The 24933-nt window shown below is 43.9% G+C and overlaps 1 protein-coding gene across 1 annotated transcript in view; it reads left to right on the forward strand.

The window, feature by feature from the left end:
* MRPL2 (mitochondrial ribosomal protein L2) overlaps window positions 1-24933 on the forward strand; it is a 443294-nt gene that overhangs the window by 129575 nt on the left and 288786 nt on the right. The window lies entirely within an intron of this gene.

Consider the following 24933-nt stretch of genomic DNA (forward strand, 5'->3'; position numbering starts at 1 on the left):
TGCAAACTGGGCCATAGTGGAAAGTGCATCGGACACTGATATCCTTCAGAAGGGACTCACGGAAACAGATAGCTGGTGCCAGAGCCATGGCCTGAAGTTAAACACCAAAAAATGTATAGTCATACCCTTCGGGAAAAACAAGGTAACCCCAAGCTACCATATAGGTGGCAATCCACTAAGCACAGAAGAGGTTATCAGGGACCTGGGGACCCAGGTTGACAGTGGCCTTTCTTTTGACACTCACATTGCTAAAGTGGTTAGAAAGACCTTCTACATTGCCCACCTGATCATGAAGGGATTCACATCCAGATCTAGTGAGGTCATTGTTCCCCTGTACTCTTCACTTATCAGACCAATGATCGAGTACAATGCCCCATTCGGGATGTATCTCACCAGACATCTGCAGCAATTGGAGAGACCCCAAAAGTTCGTCACGAAAAGGATAAGGGACTCCAAAATCTGTCATATGCTGCCAGATTGAAGAAACTCCAGCTCTATTCAGAAGCATACCGTCTGCTCAGAGGTGACATGTGCCTGACATACAAGGCCATGTCCAACCCGGAATTAATGGACATGCTCCACCTCAAAAATCCAAATCCACCAAAACCACTAGAGCAAGCGACTTAAACCTTAGCACGGATATAAATAGGACGTGCTGGAGGGATAGATTTATCACTCAGAGACTCCCTATGCTGTGGAATAAAATCCCGGTCCATGTGAGGCAGAGCACCTCGCTGACTCTGTTCAAGAGAAATCTAGACCTGTGGATGGGAGATCGTAGGTTTACCCCGGGAATCATCTCTGTGTCACTGCTGGACAGAGGCACAACAAACTAATGGGCACAGTATTTTTTCATATAAGGGGTGGCGTAAGCCACAAAAATTTGGGCTAGGCTTATAAATGCCTTAGGACAGATAGCCTAGTATAAACCTATGAACCTATGAAGCCCCCCAACTGTATTTCTCACTGCAATGTTTCTAGTAATAATTCAAGTACAAGAAAGGCTAGAGCAGACACAACTAAATCTATGGCTCCAGCTGCAGTTTTCCTCAGGAATTCTTCAGGAGATATAGTTTTGACTCAGGCTGATTGGGTCATGCAAAATGCAGACATTGTTTACTTACATAATGATAATCTTTCAGGCATTCTTAGACAATCCTTAGACATTGTCTTTAGAGCTTGAATGCAAGTATTTAAGATTATACAAGCAGACCCAGTCTGGAAAGAGAATGAAATTAGGGGCTTCATGGGAGATGGGAGGAGCTCAAGACTTTGGAAAGGTGGTGATTGTGATGCCACCTGTGGTGGTCTGTCATACAGTTTGAAAAAAATAGACATAGATCATGAAGATGTACTGTTTTGGTAAGTACCATATGGGTACATAACTTTAGATGTTCTTTGTGTTTCACTGTTGTAGTCATCACATTTGGGTTATCTGCTTGCAAGTAGCCCTCAGTTGGCCTGATTATCAAAGTCTTGGGTCCTGCATTAGTTGCTGTCTCATCTTCCATGACGTCAGGTAGGCAGACGTATAAAGCATGCAGCCAACGCCATTACATCAGTCTTTCTTGCCGTGCGGTGCCTAAAGCAGAAGCAGTTTGCAAGTGCCTGTCGACCAACTCCTGAAATTTTCGTTTTCGAGTTTCAGATCCAAAGTTTTCAACTAAGCTAAGTACCCCATTGGGGATCCTTTTTCTTGCTCTAAACCGATGTCAGTAAAAGTTAACAATTGTATTTCTTGTAGAAAGCAAGTACCTCATAAAGATTTTCATTCGTACTACATTCCTTCCCTAGGCCCAGACCATGACGTACCTCGCTGTCGGTTTTGTGCATTATTCAAACCTCAAACTATTCGTTGTCTGTTCATTTTCGCAACCAAGTATTTTGGTACTTGGTTCAATTATCCAGAAATGGCTTCAGTAAGCCACCCGACTGCAGACATTCCAAAAAAATGCAAAGATAAAGACAGAGACAGACCGCATAGGTCCAAAGCTGCCGACGACGCTTCTCCTAAGCTGGTCTCCAGTTCACCGGTACTCAGTGAGGCGCTTTTGCAGCCCCTGATGTCCGCTACTTCAGATTCGCAGGCCTCTACTGAGACCCATTCGGAGTCTGGTATGCCGCAAGATGCTTCAACTGTGGAACCTGTGGATGTCTCTACCTTGGATGGGTCTGGAGCCGCTGTGCAGGCACCGGCTTCTGAGGGTGTATTCAGGCCTACTGACTTGCATATTAAACCGATGCCATCCTCTTCTTCAAGGCCTAAAACTCGATCCATGCCTAGAAAATTGACGCTCAGACTGCATGGTCAGGCCCCTGTGTCTAAAAAACAAATGATAAGAATGCTGAAGACCTTATTACTCTAATCAGGGAAAGCCACCCTTCTCCCTCTAAGAGACCTGGGACTGATTGTCCTTCTGATCAAGATTCTGAAATTTCTGTTTTCTCTGATGACTAGGAGTTGCCCTTGTCTACCTATGAGGATTCTGATGCAGAGGACTCCATTCCCTCTGCTTCCCCTCCAGAGGATTTCTCTTTTGGTGAAACCTTGCATACTCTTAGGGAGCATTTCCGCTGGGAAAGTCAGGATTACTCTGACTCCAAAAAGAGGCTTAGGGAATTTCTACTCCTACATCAACACAGGCCTTTAGCTATCCTTCCTGTACTGGACATTGTAGATGATGCCTTCTCGGAATCTAGCCTGGCCCCTGATTCTTTACCTCCGGCTTCTAGAAAATCTGACAGGTATTACAGGGTACCTGACTCTCAAGTTCCTCTTTAAGAATCCTACTGCGGATCCTGAGACCATTTCACAGGGACCCAAAGGCATTAAGGCTACTACTACCCAAAACCCTACCCCCTCTGATAGAGATTCCAGGGTCCTGGATAGATTGGGTAAGAAGGTATACACTTCTGCTACTTAGGTCATTACGGCCTTAAACTGCCAGTTTCATATGTTAAAGTATCAGCAGCATATTATTGGATTGCTTAAACAGAAAATGATGTTGTTTCCTGACTGTGCTGAAAGTAAGGAATTACAGGATTTAATGCATTCTGCTGAGCAGGTTGGAAAGCATACTTTGCAATGTGGTTTTGATTCATTAGAGGCATCTTGCAGGGCTGCTGTCACTGGGTCTGTACTTAGACGGCATGATTGGCTTAAGGAGCAATCTTTGCTAGATCATATTAAAGCTAAATTACTGGATGCTCCCTTAAACCAAGACCGCCTGTTTGGCAACAAAGCAGAAGTAGTACTTAAAAAGATGGAGGAAAAAGCTAAATCAATGCAAACTGTTAACGATTTCCTGCAAGTTCAGCCTCCCAGATTTAGTAGACATTGGCCTTCTAAGAATTGGTCCTTTCCTGCCTCTTCAAGGCCTTCTCAGTCCAAACCCAGAACCAGCAGAACACCCAGGCTTCATTCCCAAGGTACTCAGGCCTAAGCAGTGGTGGGCTCCCACTTCCAAAGCTGGGAGTAGTAAGACACCCCCCCCCATGGTAAACTGTCACAATGACTTAACTTTAAACTTTCCAAGCCCTGCTCAACTGACTGTTCCTTTAGTGGGAAAGATCGCCCTGCATGCAAAAAACTGGAAACTCATTACCCAAGACAATGAGTTTTAAATATAGTTTCCCAAGGATACAGATTCCACTCCTTAACAACCCCAAATGCTTGGCTAGACCTACCCCTTAATCAGTGGGCAGAGGCTCAAAATCAAGTTCTCTCTCTTCTAAACATCAGGGCTATTCAACCTGTCAATTAAGAAGAATGGGGGCAAGGCTTCTACTCGAGACTTTTCCTGGTACCCAGAAAAGACGATTCCTGGCGTCCTATCCTGGACCTGTCTATCCTAAACACCTTTTTGGAAATCCCAAAATTCAGAATGCTAACTCTGCATCAGTTGCTTCCTGTGCTAGGCAAAAATGCCTGGTTGGCAACACTGGATTTAAAGGAAGCCTACCTGCACATCCCAATAAGGGAATCTTGCAGAAGATACCTACACTTCAGAGCAGGCTACATGTACAATCAGTTCTCTGCACTGCCCTTTGGCTTATCTACTGTACCCAGGATATTCACAAAGTGCCTAGCTCCAGGCGGTGCATTTTGCAGTCAAAGAAGTATTCAAATATACCCATACCTGGACGATTGTCTAATTCAGGCAGAAAGCCAGGACATACTTTTTTAAATCATCTGGCATTTGTGAGGAAATTACTAAGTTCTCTGGGGTACAATATAAACGAAAAGAAATCACATCTAGTAACCTGCCAACAAATTGTATTCCCAGATGGCATACCTCACGCCAGAGAAACAAGTTCATTTGACAGCCTACTTTAAGCTACTGGCCACAAAGACCCAGCTATCCACAAGGAAAATACTGCAAGTCCTGGGGTTCATGGCCTCTTGCATTCTACTAATTCCATATGCAAGACTGCATATGAGGAAACTAAATTGGTATCTAAAAAGCCTATGGTGTCAACATTCTCAGGACCTAGAATCAATGATTCCTATCATACCTTGTGTAAAGATAGAGTTCCTTTGGTGGGCAGAGGCCTGCCACCAAAACAAGGGACTGACATTCACTGTACCCCTTGCCGCCCAATCCCTAACAGTAGACGCATCAGACTATGCACTTGGCAGTGCAGTGCATTCAGGGCAAATGGAACCCGAGTCAAATGTACTTGCATATCAACCAAAAAGAAATGTTAGCTGTACAGAATGCTCTGACAGCCTGCAAGGACCACATTCTTCCAGGACAATTATTGGTAAAGACGGACAACGCCACAGTTATGTGGTACATAAACAAGCAGGGGGGGAACCCACTCATACCTTCTCTGCAAACTAGCCATGACTCTGTGGAACACAGCCTTAAGCTACCAAGTGCAACTACAAGCTCAATTCCTGCCAGGCAAACTAAATACACTGGCAGACGACCTAAGCAGAAATCTCAATGACCCACACGAGTGGAAACTGGAACCAAAGATATTTAACATGTTGAGAAACAAATGAGGGAGCCCAGAGATAGACCTGTTTGCCTCCCCTCAGAACTACCAATTGGACAAATTCTACACAAGGACTCCCCACAGACAAGCTTGGAAAGTGGATGCCCTGTCCTTCACCTGGAAAAACCTTTCAGTTTATGCATTTCCCTCTCTGCCTCTCCTCTCCAAAGTGCTACTAAAGATCAAACAGGACAGACCAAGGACCATACTGATTGCACCAGACTGGCCACGCCAACACTGGTGTACCCCCTCTTGCACAGTATGTCACTGCTGGAACCATGGCATTTGCCTCAGACCCCTGCCCTGCTGTCACAGCAGGAGGGCCAGATTCTGCACCCACAGCTTCAAACCCTGAACCTTGCAGCCTAGCTAATTACCTGATCTCTCCGTTACCATACCTCAGTAAGCAAGTGATGGATGTCATTCTGGAGGCAAGGAGGCCTAGTACTAGAAAATCCTATGCTGAAAAATGGAAATTATTCTGTTCCTGGAGCCAAACTTAGGGGATGGACACTACAGTGCCCAATTTACCTCATATTCTTCAATACTTAACTGAGATGCTTCACAAGGGCCTTTCCTTTTCTTCCATCAAAATTCATGCCTCTGCATGAATGCATGTTTGAATGGGAGGTTAGCATAATGGTTAAGGGATTCACCTTACAAACACAAGGTGCAGGGTTTGATTCTCAGTTGGGGTACTTGGCCAGGCTTAAAATGGTTCACAAGGGCAGTTAGCCTAGTACTAGCCTATGAACCTGTAAATGTTAAGTAATGGGAGGAGCCTGTGAACCTATGCCATTTCAGCTCATTATAATACAGAACCCACCCCTCTTCTCTCATCCACTGCTGAAGCAATTCCTCAGAGGGGCCAAAAACCTAAGACCACCCAGGAGAGCCCCTACTCCACACAGGGACCTTAACTTTGTATTGGAAAAGCTCACTTTGCCCCCCCCCCCTTTGAGCCAGCTGCAAATGCAGAGTTGAAATTCCTTTCTTGGAAATCAGCCTTCCTTCTAGCCATCATTTCAGCAACTAGGGTGTCTGAATTACAGGCCCTCATGGCAGTGGAGCCTTTCATCATCTTTCATGCGGACAGGGTGTCCCTCAGGACCAACCCTTCATTTATGCCCAAGGTGGTATCCAGTGTGGCCCTTAATCAGTCCATTCATTTGCCAGCCTTCTTTTCTAATCCACAGAACAAAGGGAAATGAATACTGCACTCCTTGGACGTGCACAAACAAATTAGATTTTACTTGGACAGGACTAAGCCTGTCAGGAAATCCTGAACAGCTGCTGGTTGCATTTGGTGCAGGGACAGAGGGGAAGGCCATTTCAAAGCAAACCATTTCTAAGTGGATAGGCCATTGCATTCATTTCTGCTATAAGCACCATGGAAAAACCTACCCCAAAGGGGATAAGACCTCATTCCACCAGGGCTGCATCTACCTCTACAGCCTTTCTCAGATGTGTCCCTACCAGGGACATCCTAGAAGCCGCTACCTGCAGTTCTGTACATACCTTCACCAAGCATTACCACTTGCCAGTTTTCTCTAAATCCAGAGCTGGCTTTGCCACTGCGGTCTTGCAGGGCCTTATAGCTGGTCCTAATGCTATCTAATTGCCTCCTCCCATCCTTAGCTTTGGCAGTCTACCCAAATGTGATGACTGCAACAGTGAAACACGAAGAACATAGTACAGTTGTGTACACTTACCATAAATGTAGATGTTCAAGTGTATTCACTGTTGCAGTCCTGGTTACCCCCCCCCCCCCTGACTTCTATTGACTATACCTCTATTCTTGCTTATTATGTCAGCAACTGACGCAGGATCCAAGACTTTGATAATCAGGCCGACTGAGGGCTACCTGCAAGCAGATAACCCAAATGTGATGACTGCAACAGTGAATGCACTCGAACATCTACATTTATGGTAAGTGTACACAACTGTACTTTTTAATCACCATAGCCTGATCTTTGCCATTGCTAGACTGGGACGCTGCTGTATGTTCGTCCTCACTTTGAGATTTATTTCCAGCAAATTTCTTCAAGGTTCCACTGATCCACAGCCTTCATCATGGAAACAGTACCTTATGACAGTAGTACTAATCATGTCAGATAACTTTAGCCAATACTTTTTTGTTTTCCATGTCAAAAACTTTTTAAGTTGGGCAAACAGGGGAGGCATCCATTCACTAAGCAGTGTGCATGCACTTTAGTTGCATATCTGGTGTTGAGCTGGAGCTCTCTGGTTATGTGTTTACCATTAGTACTTTTCTGTGTTTACCCCCCCCCCCCCCCTTGATTTTTTTTATTTGTTCACGAACAGCCTCCAGGTACCATTTAATTCCCTTGTGGTATGTAGTCTGTTGCATTATTTCTCAGTCCCACTTTTTTTGTCCAGCAAATTTTCATAGTATTTCAGAGTTCTCATATTTGTGGTTCACTCAAAGTACCCACACTTTTCAAATCTTTCTCCTTTGTGACTATTCAAATAAAGCTATTGAGTAGGTACATACATACATATTGGTGGCTAAAGCCAGCTTACTTTTCATTATTCACAGTAGACATTCAGGAGTATTTGCATATACTTCAATCTTTTCTGTTCTCTTTCCAGAAACAAAGGTTGCTTCTTCCACACTTAAATTCCTTCGGCCTCCTCTTTTAGGCAGATTTTGTAGGAAAGAGCAATGCTTATTTCTGATTTTTCTGTTATACCATTCGTGCAGCTTCTATTTCCATTATTTTCCAGAGGACATTATTTTCTAATTCATCTGACTGTTATTGTCTTTCCCTTATCATATTAATTTCCTTCCTCTAGCTTTTCTTATATGTTTACTCCCTCATTTGTTTGCCCTGCTCGTTTCTCAGTAATTTCCTCTGCCCGTTAATTTTTAAAGCCGTATATGCGACTATTAAGTAACTTTACTACTACTACCAGTTTATCACGTCTCCCCTTCTTTGTTTTTTCTAAATTATTTTGCTAGGCTTGTGTTAAAACTGAGTACTGATTTATTTTCGCTACTTATTTACAGCATCTCCATTTCCTTAATAGCCATTATGTAGACCTATTTACCTCGCATATTTACCAACACACTATTTGGTTTGATGCTTTTAAATGGAGAACAAAGCCCTCACTTAAAAAGATTTTCCGTATCCATTTTGATGCTCATTTGTACTTTTATGGGACTGCATTACAGCAGAACAACAAATCACTTATTTGTCTAGGTTTAGTTAGTAGTGCTTTCATTTAGTCTTCTCTGGGATCCAAAAGGTATAGAGGTACTTACAGAACTTTATGCTGTTTCCCTTACCTGGGACACAGAGAATGATGTTCCATTTTCATTCCCATATTCCATGTACTGATCTTAATAGTGCCTGTGATCCCAGTTCTTTAGCTTACTCCACTTCAGTCTTCCTGAGGTCTAGAGAACTGCAAAGGGCTAGTAATCATTTAATACATGTTACACCCTTTCTTACACAGTCTTTCTATGTATGAGGGCAACCTTGCAGAGGCCAGCACATGCCAAAAAAAATTGTTGCCAGCTGTAAGCCCTATTTAGGTATTGGCAGCACCGCAGTTTAGCCTACCTCCCTCTCTCATCACAGCGTGTACATGCTGTTGTCAACTGCTCACTCCACCCTCACTCATTGGCTGCTTCAGCACCCAGGTGATCAGCCAGGTCATTATATGATCCTAGATCATGAGGTAGTAATCAGAGCTTTACATCTGTGCACCACAGAGCTAAGAAGTGTTCACTGCTTCTAAATGAAAGGGTAAATAAATAAAAGATGTCCTTCCATATCACTGTTGCAGTATTCTTCACTAAAGGGATCCCCTCCCAAGGGTAGCTGAAAATCCAGTCAGTATACCAAACCCTTAGGATTTTAAGGACATCGTACACCACACATATGCTCCCCGCTCATGGTGTAGGGCATAAAGATAATATACAGATGCACATACCTCGGAGCTGCTCTGCCTCCAGTCTGAATGCCATCGTCGATCATCGATCTGAATGCTCCTTCGTTTGTGCTGTTTACCAAACAGTTTTCTTCTTATCATATTGTTCTTTTGGTTTCAGAGTTTACATGTCATCCAGAAAGGGAAAATGTCAGTGTGGGAGATGGATTCTACATAAAGACCTTCATGAGCAGTGCCTTTTTAGCTTGTGTTCTTCTCATGATCATACTGTGTGTTCAAATCCTCAAGTATTTGCCCTGAAGACCCTTCGTAGTCATCTCTCCTCCTTGTCTGTCTACCTAAAGAACCAACATCTTAAGTTGTTGGCGCAGAGTACTATGGCAGTATCATTCCCTCCAGTCCTGAGGGTTGGCCATCTGTAAGATAAAGATCAAAAAAGTTAGATCAGATTCAGCTGATGTACTACCTCAGCCAGTGTCTCTCTCGAGGCTGGTGAAAGCCCAGAGGATCGTCCAGTTGTTCCATGGGATTCCTCTACTTTGACCACGTCGGTGTTGAGGGGGAAACTTGGCTGATCATATTCAAGAGGCATTCCACAGATTCTTGTTGGAGAGGTGATTCCCACTACACTGAGTGTTGTCAAGGGTCTGAACCTCCTAAGGTGTTTAGGGCTGACATCTCTCTGAAGAATAAGCAGAAAACTAAACTCATTTCCCCCTTTTCCAAAGATCCCCAGCATGAATGGCAGGATTTTACATAATGGTTGTTTAATGCACTCATGGCCTTGAAGCCTCCCCAGGGAGTTTCTGTTTCTGCCCCCCGTGGTCATCTACTGGTCATCTACTCCACTTAAGAGGCCTAGGGAGCAGGACTCTTCTGATTGAAGTCTTGGACTCAGGGGAAGAGTCCTTGGTGTACTCCTCTCAGATTCCTTCTCCACTGGAGTTTGGTTCTGAGGAAGAGGATTCCATTAGTCCAGATTCTACATTTTGAGGAACTTCCTTTTAGGGATATTATCTCTCATATGATGGAATTCTTTAAGTAGGACTTTTCTCAGGTTTCTGACATCTAGAAGAGGTATTATGAACTCCTTCAGCAGGAGTCTTCTAAGCCATCTGCTCTTCCTCTGATCCAAGCTTCCATTATACCTTTTTCAGCAGTTTCTTAGTCTCCTGATTCCCAGCATCCAGGCCCTAAAAAAAAATGACAGGCTTTATAAGGTACTTTGATGACTGTAAGTTTCTCTACTAATGTCCCTCTGCTGACCCCCTCTGTTGTGTCTGTCTCTTCTGACAAACCATCTAAGCTCTTGCCTTCTACTAAATTGCTCCCTTCTGGCAAGGACAGTAGAGCCATGGAACTGCTGGGCAAAACGCTGTATACTGCTGCTACTCTGGCCTTTTAGGCTCAGACCCATATGACCAGGTATGTCTTGGGTCTTCTTTCTCAGGCCTCTCAGATTATCTTTGACCTTCCTGATTCTGAGGGGAAAGTTTCAGCTCTCTCTTTGTTGGGTTCCTCTTCCCAAGGGGCTCGTCATTCTATTAAATGCAGTTATGATGCAACTGATGCTTCATCTAGAGCTGCTGCTTTTGGAGCTGCTGCTTTTGGTCCTGTGTTGAGGCATTACTCTTGGCTTCACCTCCAACTTTTGCCTGATGATATTAAGGCTAAATTGATGGATGCTCCCCTTGATAATATCTCTGGTTCTTCAGTTGGCGAGCTTTTAAAATCCCTACAAGAAAAGGGCAAGGTCTTGCAGGAATTGAAGCATATTTTTGTTTCCCCTATTACTACAATTTAGAGGAATTATCCCTCTAAGCCTGCCTTTGTGCGTAGACAGTCTCGCCATCCTCCCAAAGGTGAAAAGGGTTCTAGACAGGCTTATCCAGCTAGATCTCCTCAGACTCCTGTTACTCAGAAGCCGCCTTTTCCAGACCAGCCAGGTTCTGTTTGACTATGTGTTTTCCTCCATCCTAAGTCAGGTTCCTTTATCTCTTCATCTTTCCCTGTCTTTTCCCAACTGGTAAAGGGTTAAGGATCACTCAGGATTCTTGGGTTGTTCTTCGTGTTTCACTGTTGCAGTCATTACATTTGGGTAATCTGCTGGCAGGTTGCCCTCAGTCGGCCTGAATAACAAAGTCTTGGGTCCTGCATCAGTTGCTGTCTCCTCTAACATGACGTCAGGTCGTCAGGGGTATAAAACATGCAGCCGACGCCATTTCATTTAGTCTTTCTTGCCACACGGTGCCCAAAGCAGAAGCAGTTCGCAAGTGCCAGTCGGCCGACTTCTGAAATTTTCGCATTCGAGTTTCAGAAACAGTCTTCAGTTAAAGCTAAGTACCCTGTTGGGGAAACCTTTTCTTGCTCCTTACCGATGTCAGTAAACGTTAATAATTGCATTACTTGTGGGAAGCAAATACCTCATAAGGATTTTCATTTGTACTGTATTCCTTGCGTAGGCCCAGATCATAACGTGCCTTGCTATTGGTTTTGTGCTAGATTTAACCAACGCACTATTAAGCGTTGGTATATTTTTGCTTCAAAATATTTTGGATCCAGATTTAATTACCCTGAAATGTTGTTGGATAGCAATCCGACTACTGGAGTTCACAAAAAACACAAAGAAAAAGCGACAGACCATCGAGGTCCAAAACCAATGACAAAGCTTCTCCTAAGCCATTCGCCGGTTCGCCAGTACTCAGTGAGGTGCTTTCGCAGCCCCTGATACCCGCTACTTTTGAGTCGCAGGCCTCTACCAAGACCCATGCGGAGTCCGGTATGCCGTGAGATTCTCAGAGTATTGAACCCGCGGATGTCTCTCCCTTGGATGGGTCTGGAGCTGCTGAGCAGGCACTGGCTTCTGAGGGTGTTTTCAGGCCTCAACATTTTTGTATAAAACCAACGCCAGCTTCAAAAACAAAATCAAAACCAACTTCTAAGTCTAAAAAACTGAGCCACGTGCTCAGGCCCCTATGCCTAAAAACAGATGATCAAAATGGCTGAGGACTTAATTACCTTGATCAGGGGTTCCCAATCCCCCCCCCACTGCTAAGAGGCCTAGACACTGATTATGAATCTTCAGATCAGGTTTCTATTTCTTCTGATTCCTCTTCTAATCTGGAATTTTCTGTACCACCCTATGAGGATTCAGATGCAGAAGAATCCATCTCATCTGCATCTCCTCCTGAGGATTTTTCTTTTGGAGAAACTTTGCTTACTTTAAGGGAGCATTTTCATTGGGAGAGTCAGGATTTCTCAGAATCAAAAAAGAGGCTTAGGGATTTCCTTCTTCTTCCTCAGCATAGGCCTTTGGCTATACCTCCTGTATTAGACATTGTTGATGATGTGTTTTCAGAATCAAACATGGCTCCTGATTCCCTACCTCTGGCTCCTATTAAGCCAGACAGATATTACAAGGTTCCTGACTCCCACAAATTTCTATTCAACAATCCTGCTGCTGATCCTGAAACTATCTCACAGGGTCCCAAAGGTGTAAAGGCCTCTAAAGCCAAAAATCCAACCCCCTCTGATAGAGATTCCAGGGCGCTGGATAGATGGGGAAAGAAGGTTTATACATCTGCAACCTTGGCAATTAGGGCCTTAAGCTGTCAGTTTCATTTGCTTAAATATCAACAGCATGTTATGGGCCTATTGAAACAGAAAATGATGATTTCTGATTGTGTGGAAAATAAAGAATTACAGGAATTATTGCATGCAGCAGAACAGGTTAGAAAGCATACTTTGCAATGTGGTTTTGATTCCTTGGAGGCCTCTTGCAGGGCCGCAGTTACTGTATCTGAGATTAGAAGTCATGCCTGGCTCAAGGAGCAAAATCTGCTTGATCATGTTAAAGCTAAATTGTTGGATGCCCCTTTATAGCATGATGATCTGTTTGGTAATAAGGCAGAAGAGGTTTTAAAGAAAATGGAAGACCAAGCTAAATCTATGCAAACTGTAAAAGAGTTCTTACAAGTGCAGCCTCCCAGATTCAGTAGGCACTGGCCTATTAAAAATTGGTCCTTTCCTATGTCCACCAGAGCCTCTCAAGGCAAATCCAGGCGCTCAAAAGATTCTAGATACCAATCACAGGGTTCTTACAGGTCAAAGCAGTGGGGTGCCTCCACCTCCAAATCTGGAGGAAACAAAGCACAGCCCTACAGTAAGCAGTCTCAATGACTTCCCTCTACCATCACCAAGCACTTATCTTTTGGCAGCCCCCTTGGGGGGGAAATTAGTACTTCATGCTCAAAATTGGCAGTTAATTACCCAGGACAAGTGGGTATTAAACATAGTATCCCAGGGGTACAGATTTCATTTCCATACTTTGCCAATTCCAAACAGTTGGCCAGATCTGCTACAAAATCAGTGGGCAGAGGCTCAGAAACAAGTTACATCCCTCATGGATATGGGGGCTATTCAGCCAGTACCAGAACAGCAAAAAGGACAAGGTGTTTATTCAAGGCTGTTCCTGGTACCCAGAAAAGATAATGCCTGGCGTCCAATACTGGACTTATGGATTTTAAACACGTTCCTGGATATTCCAAAATTCAAAATGCTGACTTTACAACAGCTACTGCCTATGCTTGGCAAGAACGCTTGGTTAGTGACTCTAGATTTAAGAGGCATACCTGCATATCCCAATAAGGGAATCGTGCAGAAGATACCTCCGCTTCAAGGCAGGTTTTATGCATTACCAATTCTCTGCACTGCCCTTTGGCTTATCTGCTGCACCCAGGGTCTTTACAAAGTGCCTGGCACCAGTAATTGCATTTTGCAGACTAAGAAGCATACATATTTATCCTTACTTGGACGAATGTCTCATTCATGCAGAAAACAAGGACATTCTTCTTCAGCATCTGTCGTTTGTAAAAAGGCTTCTAACATGCCTAGGGTACACAATAAATGAAAAGAAATCACAACTGGTACCCTCTCAAAAATTTACATTCCTGGGTGCAAGCTTGAATACAACTGCCCAGATGGCTTACCTTATGCCAGACAAACAAAGGTAACTGACTGTATACTTCAAACAGATGGCAACAAAAACCCAGTTATCTGCAAGACAAATTCTGCAGGCTTTGGGGTTCATGGCATCCTGCATTCTACTAATTCCATATGCAAGACTGCATATGAGGAAACCTCAGTGGTTCCTAAAACGTTTTTGGAGTCAATATTGTCACAGTCTGGAAACAATGATTCCTCTCATTCCCTGCCTACAACAGGAGTTTCTTTGGTCGGCAGAGACATGCCACTAAAACAAGGGACTGTCATTCACTCTACCCCCTGCCACCCAAACCCTAACTAGAGATGCATCAGACTATGCTTGGGAGGCCCACCTGGCGGGGAGATGCATTCAGGGCATATGGAGCCCAAAACAAATGCATCTTCATATCAACCAGAAAGAGATGCTAGCTGTTCAGAATGCCCTGACAGCCTTCAAGGACTTACTTCATCCAGGACAACTACTGATAAAGACAGACAACACCACGGTTATGTGGTACATAATCAAGCAGGGGTGGGTACACATTCCTCCCCCCCTTTGCAGACTAGCCATGGAATTGTGGAACACAGCCTTGACTTACCAAGTACATCTTCAAGCTCAATTCCTATCAGGAAAACAAAATACTCTGGCAGACGACCTAAGCAGAAATTTCATGGACCCGCACAAGTGGAAACTGGATCCACAAATCTTCAGCATGGTAACACAGAAATGGGGGAGCCCAGACATAGATCTATTTGCTTCCTCCCAAAATTATCAACTGGACAAATTCTGCACAGGGACTTATCACAGACAAGCATGGAAAGTGGATGCCCTACTCTTCAGTTGGAAAAACCTATCAGTCTATGCCTTTCCCCCTCTGCCTCTTCTCTCCAAGGTCTTACTAAAGGTCAGATAGGAAAAACCAAAAAATGATCCTAATTGCTCCAGACTGGCCTCGGCAGCACTGGTACCCAATTCTAAGGAATATGTCTCAACTCACTCCTTGGAACTTGCCTCAAATACCTCATCTACTGTCTCAGCAGAACAATCAAATTCTACACACTCAGCTCCAAACTCTTAACCTTGCAGCACGGCTGATCATGTAATTATTCAAACAACACCTCTCAGTAAATCTGTTATGGATGTCATTTTGGAAGCCAGAAGGCCTAGTACTAGAAAATCTTATGCTGATAAATGGAAAAGATTCTGTGCTTGGAACCAAGCACAAGGAACGGACACAGCAAAACCAAATATCCCTCAGATTTTACAATACTTGACTGAGATGCTTGACAAGGGCCTATCCTTCTCTTCAGTAAAAATCCATTCATCTGCCATCTCGGCTCATTACAACACGGAGCCTCCCATCTTTTCTCATCCTCTGCTAAAACTGTATCTCAGAGGGGCCAAAAATTTAAGGCCTCCCAGAAGATCACCAACTCCTGCATGGGACCTCAATTTTGTGCTGGAAAAACTCACCCTGCCTCCTTTTGAACAAGCAGCTACTGCGGATATAACATTTTTATCTTGGAAAACAGCTTTTCTTTTGGCAAACACTTCAGCAAGAAGGGTTTCAGAACTACAGGCTCTCATGGCTGTGGAGCCTTTTATTACATTTTACCCGGGCAGGGTGTCCCTCAGGACCAATCCTTCCTTTATGCCTAAGTTGGTATCCAGTGTGTCTCTTAACTAAACTATTCACCTGACAAATTTTTACTCAAATCCGCAGAACAAGGGGGAGCGGATTCTGCATTCATTGGACATACACAGACAACTAAGATTCTACTTAAACAGGACCAAATCTCTAAGAAAGTCTGAGCAACTACTGGTGGCATTTGCTTCAGGATCAGAGGGGAAGGCTATATCAAAGCAGATTATTTCTAAGTGGATAATCCACTACATTCATTTCTGCTACTTCCATCATGGTAAACCTGTACCCAAGGGAATCCGGTCACATTCCACCAGAGCTGCCTCTACCTCAGCAGCCTTTCTCAGAGGAGTTCCAACCAAAGACATTCTAGAAGCTGTTACTTGGAGCTCTGTTCATACCTTCACAAAGCATTATCATTTGCCTCTCTTCTCTAAATCCAGGGCAGGCTTTGCCACTGTAGTTCTGCAGGGCCTTATAGCCGCTCCTAATGCTATTTAGTTCCATCCTCCCATCCATAGCTTTGGGATTCTACCTAAATGTAATGACTGCAACAGTGAAACATGAAGAACATAGTACAGTTGTGTACACTTACCATAAATGTAGATGTTTGAGTGTATTCACTGTTGCAGTCCGGGTTACCCACCCGCCATCCCCCTTTTCTATAACTTCTCTTTCCTTCACTATACTCTTAAAGCCTTTGTGGTGTATTTGCTTTTAGATGAAGGTAAAGTTTATGTTGCTAAAAGTGCATTTTCATATATTGCTGTTTATTTATATATATATATATATATATATATATATATATCTATACATATATAAAATACATATTTTTATTTATTTTTTGCTCCCCATTTGGGGGGCACCTTACATCTGGGGCAGGAAAAAAATAAATAAAATGGTGTTGGCTGCATGTTTTATACCCCTGACGACCTGACGTCATGGAAGAGGAGACCGCAACCGATGCAGGATCCAAGACTTTGTCATTCAGGCCGACTGAGGGCAACCTGCCAGCAGATTACCCAAATGTAATGACTGCAACAGTGAATACACTCGAACATCTACATTTATGGTAAGTGTACACAACTGTACTTTCTGTCAGTCATCTGTCAGGGTTACTTCATGCTGTGTAAATCCCTTCCTCCTTTTTGGGCATTCCAAAATCTCCTCAGGAACAGCTGCCTTTCTTTCTGGATGTACTTCAGGGCCTTTTGTGTCAAGACACCAGCCAAGCAGATGTTCTTTGTGTTTCACTGTTGCAGTCATTACATTTGGGTAATCAGGTTGCCCTCAGCTGGCCTGATTAACAAAGTCTTGGGTCCTTCATCGGTTGCTGTCCCTTCTTCCATAATGTCAGGTCGTCATCGGTATAAAACATACAGCCGACGACATTACATCAGTCTTTCTTGCCGTGCGGTGCCCAAAGCAGAAGCAGTTCGCAAGTGCCGGTCGTCCGACTCCTGAAATTTTCATTTTCGAGTTTCAGAACCAAAGACTTCAATTAAAAGCTAAGTACCACGTTGGGGAAACTTTTTCTTGCTCCTTACCAATGTCAGTAAAAGTTAATAATTGCATTACTTGTGGAAAGCAAATACCTCATAAAGATTTTCATTCGTACTGTATTCCTTGCCTAGGCTCTGACCACGACGTACCTTGCTTTCGGTTTTGTGCTTTATTTAATCAGGACACTATCCGTCTTCGGTATATTTTTGCCTCTAAATATTTCGATTCTCTGTTTAATTATCCAGAAATGTCGGTTAGCCATCCGACTACCGGGATTCCGAAAAAACGCAAAGATAAAGACAGAGACACGCCGCCGGGGTCCAAAACTGCTGACGATGCTTCTCCTAAGCCAGTCGCCAGTTCGCCGGTAATCAGTGATGCGCTTTCACAGCCCCTGTTACCTGCTATTTCTGATTCGCAGGCCTCTACTGAGACCTATTCGGAGTCTGGTATGCAGCAAGATACTTCAGCTATGGAACCCGCGGATGTGTCTACCTTGGATGGGTCCAGAGCTGCTGTGCAGGCACCGGCTTCTGAGAGTGTATTCAGGCCTACAGACTTGCATATTAAATCGATGCCGCCTTCATTACTAAGGCCTAAAACTCGATACATGTCTAAAAAAAACGACTCCCAGGCCACATGCTCTGGCCTCTATGCCTAAAAAACAAATGATAAAAATGGCTGAAGATCTAATAACTCTAATCAGGGCTAGCCAACCCCCCCCCCCCCTTCTAAGAGGCCTAGGGCAGAGATTGTCTATGAATCTTCTGATCAGGATTCTGTTTTTTCTGACTCTTCTGATGACCTGGATTTGTCCTTACCTACTTATGAGGATTCTGATGCAGAGGACTCTATTCCCCCTGCTTCCCTCTTGAGGATTTTTCTTTTGGGGAAACCTTACATACTGTAACGGAGCATTTTCACTGGGAAAGCTAGGAATTTTCTGATTCAAAAAAGAGGCTTAGGAATTTCCTTCTCCTACCTCAGCATAGGCCTTTGGCTATTCCTCCTGTACTAGACATTGTTGATGATGCTTTCTCGGAATCCAGTTTGGCCCCTGACTCCCTGCCTCTTGCTCCCAGTAAACCTGACATATACTACAGGGTCCCTGAGTCCCACAAGTTCCTTTTCAAAAATCTTATTGCAGATCCAGAGACGTTTCACAGGGGCCCAAGGGCATTAAGGCTTCTACTGCTAAAAATCCTACCCCTTCTGATAGAGACTCCAGGGCGCTGGATAGATGGGGTAAAAAGGTTTACACTTCAGCAACCTTGGCCATTAGAGCTTTATGTTAAAATATTAGCAACATGTTATTGGATTGCTTAAACAGAAAATTATGTTGATTCCTGATTGTGTGGAAAATAAAGACTTACAGGATGTAATGAATTCTGCTAAACAAGTTGGAAGACATTCTTTAGAGGCCTCTTGCAGGGCTGCTGTTACTGGGTCTGTGCTTAGAAGGCATGCTTGGCTTAAGGAGCAATCTTTGCCTGATAATGTTAAAGCTAAATTGTTGAATGCTCCTTTAAGTCAGGACCGCCTGTTTGACAACAAGGCCGAAGAAGTTCTTAAAAAGATGGAACGTAAAGCTAAATCTCTGCAAACTGTTAAAGATTTTTTTGCAAGTTCAGCCTCTTAGATTTAGTAGGCACTGGCCCTCTAAGAATTGGTCCTTTCCAGCCCTTTCCAGGTCTTCTCAAGCCAAACCCAGACACAGCAAAAATCCCAGGTTTCAGTCCCAGGGGACTCACAGAACTAAGCAGAGGGGGGCCTCCATTTCCAAGTCTGGGAATAACAAGAATCTCCCCCGCCATGGTAAACTGTGTCAATTACTTTTTTTTAAATTTTTCAAGCACTTATCTTCTGACTGCCCCTTTGGGGGGAAAGATTGCTTTTCATACAAAGAACTGGGAACTCATTACCCAGGACAAATGGGTTTTAAATATAGTGTCCCAGGGATACAGATTTCACTTCCACAGATTACCAACGCCAAATGGGTGGCCGGACCTACCCCCAAATCAGTGGGCAGAAGCTCAAAAACAAGTACATTCTCTCTTAAGCATGGGGGCTATTCACCTGGTACCAGAAGAGGAAAAGGGACAAGGTTTCTACTCGAGACTTTTCCTGGTACCCAGAAAAGACCAATCATGGAGTCCTATCCTGGACCTGTCTACTCTAAACACCTTGCTGGAGATTCCAAAATTCAAGATGCTGACTCTTCACCAATAATTCCTGTACTAGGCAAAGATGCCTGGTTGGCAACACTAGATTTAAAAGAAGCATACCTGCACATCCCAATCAGGGAATCTTGCAGAAGATACCTACACTTCAAAGCAGGCTACACGCACTATCAGTTCTCTGCACTGCCCTTTGGCTTATCTACTGCACCCAGGGTATTCATAAAGTACCTAGCTCCAGTTATTGCATTTTGCAGGCAAAGAAGTATTCAAATATACCCATACCTGGATGATTGTCTAATTCAGGCAGAAAGCCAGGACATACTTTTAAATCATCTGGCCTTTGTAAAAAGGGTTCTAACTTGTCTGGGGTACACCATAAACAAAAAGAAATCACAACTGATACCCTATCAACAAATTACATTCCTGGCAGCAAGCTTGAATACAACTTCGCAGGTGGCTTACCTCACGCCAGAAAAGCAAATTCATTTGACAACCTACTTCAAACAAGTGGCCACAAAAACCCTGCTATCTGCAAGACAAATACTGCAAGCCTTGGGGTTCATGGCCTCCTGCATGCAAGACTGCATATGAGGAAACTACAGTGGTATCTAAAAAAGTCTATGGAGTCAACATTCTCACAGCCTAGAAACAATGATTCCTATCATACCTTGCCTACGCCTAGAGTTCCTTTGGTGGGCAGAGGCTTGCCACTAAAACAAGGGACTACCTTTCACACCACCCCCTGCCGCCCAAACCCTAACAGCAGATGCATCAGACTATGCATGGGGGGCTCACCTGGCAGGGAAGTGCATTCAGGGCAAATGGAACCCAAGTCAAATGCACCTGCATATCAATCAAAAAGAAATGTTAGCTGTACAGAATGCTCTGACAGCCTTCAAGGACTACATTCTTCCAGGACAACTAATGGTAAAGACGGACAACACCACGGTTATGTGGTACATAAGCAGGGGGGTACACATTCTTACCCCCTCTGCAGACTAGTCATGGCATTGCGGAACACAGCCTTGAGCTACCAAGTGCACCTACAAGCTCAATTCCTGCCAGGAAAATTAAATACACTGGCAGACAGACTAAGCAGAAACCTCATGGACCCACATGAGTGGAAACTGGAACCAAGGATTTTCAGCATGTTTACAAGCGAATGGGGGAGCCCAGATATAGAACTGTTTGCCTCCCCCCAGAACTACCAATTGGACAAATTTTGCACAAGGACTCCCCACAAGCAAGCCTGGAAAGTGGATGCTCTTTCCTTCAGCTGGAAAAACCTATCAGTTTATGCCTTCCCCCCCGCTGCCTCTGCTCTCCAAAGTACTACTAAAAGTCAAACAGGACCAACCAAGGATGATTTTGATTGCTCCAGACTGGCCGCACCAACACTGGTACCCCCTCCTGTGCAGTGTGTCACGGGTATCTCCATGGCACCTGCCAAAGACTCCTTCCCTGCTGTCTCAGCAGGAGAACCAGATTCTGCACCCTCAGCTTCCAACACTGAACCTTGCAGCCTGGCTAATTACTTAATCTCTCCCCTACCATCCCTCAGCAAACCTGTGATGGATGTCATCTTAGAGGCAAGGAGGCCTAGTACTAGAAAATCTTTTGCTGAAAAATGTAAAATATTTTGTGCCTGGAACCAGTTTCAAGGGATGAGCACAGCAGTCCCCAATTTACCTCAGATTTTACAATACTTAACTGAGATGCTTCACAAGGGCCTGTCTTTTTCCTCCATTAAAATCCACGCCTCAGCCATTTCAGCTCATTAAAACACAGAACCACCCCTCTTCTCTCATCCACTGCTCAAGCAGTTCCTCAGAGGGGCCAAAAATTTGAGACCACCCAGGAGAGCTCCAACCCCAGCCTGGGACCTTAACTTTGTATTGGAGAAACTCACTCTACCTCCTTTCGAGCCAGCTGCGACTGCAGACTTAAAATTTCTTTCTTGGAAAACAGCTTTCCTTTTAGCAATCACTTCAGCTAGAAGGGTATCTGAATTACAGGCCCTTATGGCAGTGGAGCCTTTCATCATCTTTCATGCGGACAGGGTGTCACTGAGAACCAATCCATCCTTCATGCCCAAGGTGGTATCCCAAGGTGGTATCCAGTGTGGCTCTTAATCAGTCCATTCATTTGCTAACCTTCTTTCCTAATCCACAGAACAAAGGGGAACGGATACTGCATTCCTCGGATGTGCACAGACAACTTAGATTCTACTTGGACAAGACTAAACCTCAAAGAAAATCTGAACAACTGCTGCTAGCATTTGCTGCATTGGCGGAGGGGAAGGCTATTTCAAAACAAAGCATTTCTAAATGGATAAGCCATTGTATTAATTTCTGCTATTAGCACCATGAAAAACCTACCTCACTCCACCAGGGCTGCATCTACTTCTACAGCCTTTCTCAGAGGCGTTCCTACCAGGGACATCCTAGAAGCTGCTACTTGGAGTTCTGTACATACTTTCACCAAGCATTATCATTTGCCAATTTTCTCTAAATCCAGAGCTGGCTTTGCCACTGCAGTCTTGCAGGGCCTTGTAGCTGGCCCTAATGCTATTTAAACTCCTCCTCCCAACCATAGTTTTGGGAATCTACCCAAATGTAATGACTGCAACAGTGAAACACAAAGAACATAGTACAGTTGTGTACACTTACCATAAATGTAGATGTTCGAGTGTATTCACTGTTGCAGTCCTGGTTACCCTCCCTCCTGCCCCCTAACTTCTTTTGGCTATACCTCTACTATGCTTAAAAGCCTTTTTGGTGTATTTGCTTTTTTGTTGGAGGTATACCTTTGTGTTTTTATGTTTAATTGCTTCCCATTAGGTGGGCACCTGACTTCTGGGGCAAGAAAAACTGATGTAATGGCATCGGCTGCATGTTTTATACGACGTCATGGAAGAAGGGACAGCAACCGACACAGGACCCAAAACTTTGTTAATCAGGCCGACTGAGGGCAACCTGCAAGCAGATTACTCAAATGTAATGACTGCAACAGTGAATACACTTGAACATCTACATTTATGGTAAGTGTACACAACTGTACTTTTCCACTCCTCAGAAGGGGATGGTGTTTTATTCCAGAATGCTTTTGGTTCCTAAGAAAGAAGGCAACTAGAGGCCCTTTCTGGACCTTTGTCAGCTCAACACCTTTCTGAAGATCCCTTCTTTTTAAATGCTGTCCCTTCAGACTCTCTTCTTCTTCAGACTTTCCTGGTCTCTCTGGATCGCAATAATGTTTATCTTTACATCCCTATTCATCCTTGTTTGAGGAAGTGTTTGCATTTTTGTGTTTCTTACTTGCATTTTCAGTTCTCTGCTTTACCCTTTGGCTTCTGTACTGCCCCAAGGGTTTTCCCCAAGTGACTCATTCCTGTGGTTCCCTTTTACAGGATGATGGGGATACATATCTTTCCTCACCTGGGGAACTTGTTCATTCAGGCTTCCTCCTCAGCGACCTTGCTTCAGCACCTTGACTATGTTATTTGCCTCCTGCAAACCATGGGGTTTATGATACTTTTCCAGAAATCCTTCCTGAGTCCTTCTCAGGATCATGTTTTCCTCAGTTGCAGGCTCCAGACCATTCCTATGCTGGCTTCAATGCCACCACCAATGCTCTTATTGCCTTTTTTCAATCCCTTTTTCCTCAAGTCTCAGTTATAGGCAGAGAGTTTCTAAGTGCTCTGGGATTCATGGCTTCCACCACTCCTATTCTACCTCTAGCCAGACTCCCTACGAGGAAGCTACAGTGGTTCATAAAGTCAGTCTGGCTCCAACACTGTCATCCTTTAGACTTTCTAGTCCCTCTTCTTCCATGCCTCACACTAGAGCTTCAGTAGTGGATTTGTAAGCTGTCTCTCAATCTAGGGCTTCCTTTTCAGACCCCAGTCCCCTCTCAGGAACTGTTTTCAGATGCCTCAGACATTGGGTGCGGTGCATCTTTCGGCTCCCTCAAGGTTCATGGTCTTTGGCTCATTCATCAGAGGGCAGACCATATCAGCATCAAATAGATGAAAGCTGTCCTCCTTGCTCTTCTGGCCTTTCGTACTCATTTTCTTCTAGGGCCTCTCAAAATCTTTACAGACAATACCACAGTGATGTGTACATCAACAGTTGACACTGTGGGTGATAGGGTTTTGATCCCTTATAGGCACCTTTTTTTTTTTTTGAGAACGTGCTTCAGGTTCTGCAGAAGGCCAGGAAAACCCACTACCAGGAAATTCTGTGTGTCCAGATGGAAGAGATTTTCAGTCTGGTGCCCTGCTTGTAACCGGGATCCACTTTCTGTGGAGATTCCTCTGCTTCTGTCTTATTTGTGTGAATTGCTGCATGCTGGGTTTGTGAATTCTTCAATTAAAGCTCACCTTTCAGCTATATCTGCTTGTCTGTGTTTGTCACTTCCTCTGACCTCTAAGTTTGATGTCAAACAATTTCTTAGACACCCCAGGAAACTTATTCTTCCTTCCTAGGACCTTAATTTTGTTCTTGAATAATTGATTCAGGCTTGTTTTGAGCCTGCGTCTTCAGCTTCCTTGCAGCATTGTACATGGAAGGCTGTTCTTTTGGCCCTTACTTCAGCTACAAGAGTGTCTGAGCTTCAGGCCCTTGTGACTGTTCCTTGTTTTTTTAGTTTTTCATATGGACAGAGTTGCTCTTTGTATTAATCCTTCTTTTATGCCCAAGGTGGTTAATAAATTGTCTCTTAATCTATTAATTTGCCCACATTTTTTTCCTTCTCCACAGTCTGCTTGTGAGAAGGTTCTTCGCACCCTGGGTTTGCATAGGCAACTCAGATATTAAAGTAAGATTAAAGCCATTTGCAAATCTGTGCAGCTTTTTTTCTTTTAATCTAGATCTCTAGGTTTGGCTGTTTCTAAACAAACCATTTCGTCCTGGATCTTTGAGGACATTTCCTTTTGTTAACCATTTCATGGGAAAAATATTTCTGCCTCTGTAAAGGCTCATTCTACCAGAGCTGTGCATCTTCTGGTGCTTTTTTCAAAGGATTGGATAAGACTTCCATTTCTGAGGTTGCTACTTGGACTTCTGTCTGTACCTTTACTAAGCATTACAAATTGGATGTTGTTTCCAGGGCAAGAGCAGGCTTTGCTAGAGCTATGCTGCTTGGGTTTCTTGAGGCCTTTGCTAGGCCTTCCTCTTCCCAAGTTTCCTGTTGAGCTTTTGTACTTTTAGCGAAGAACACTGCAACAGTGATATGGAAGGACACAGTACAGTCGTGTTAAATCTTATAACAATAGATGTTCTTCTCTTCACTGTTGCAGTATTAGCTCCCTCTCTGCCCCCCCCCCCCCAAATACTCCTTTTTTCCTTCTGAATGCACATGTTCCTCCTTTTCTGCTTGGACTATTGTTCCTCCTGAGGCTTTTCACTTCTGAGTATGTACATCTGTACGTAACCTTCATGCCCTACGCTGTGAGCAGGGAGTGTACATGTGACACACATCCTTAAAATCCTAGGGCTTTGGTATACTGGCTCATCGTTGTGCTACCTTTGGCAGGGGATCCCTTTAGTGAAGAATACTGCAACAGTGAAGAGAAGGACACCTATTGTTATGGTAAGATTTTACACAACTGTACTTTTTGGTGTGCAAATGGATTCATAAATAAACCAATCAAGTCTAAAAGTTATTTTAGTAATACATAAAAATTAAACTTGCAAATTATAATTGGA

Source organism: Protopterus annectens, chromosome 1.part0, assembly GCF_019279795.1.
Source record: "Protopterus annectens isolate FY-2018-M chromosome 1.part0, PAN1.0, whole genome shotgun sequence".
In the NCBI taxonomy this organism is placed as follows: Eukaryota; Metazoa; Chordata; order Ceratodontiformes; family Protopteridae; genus Protopterus; species Protopterus annectens.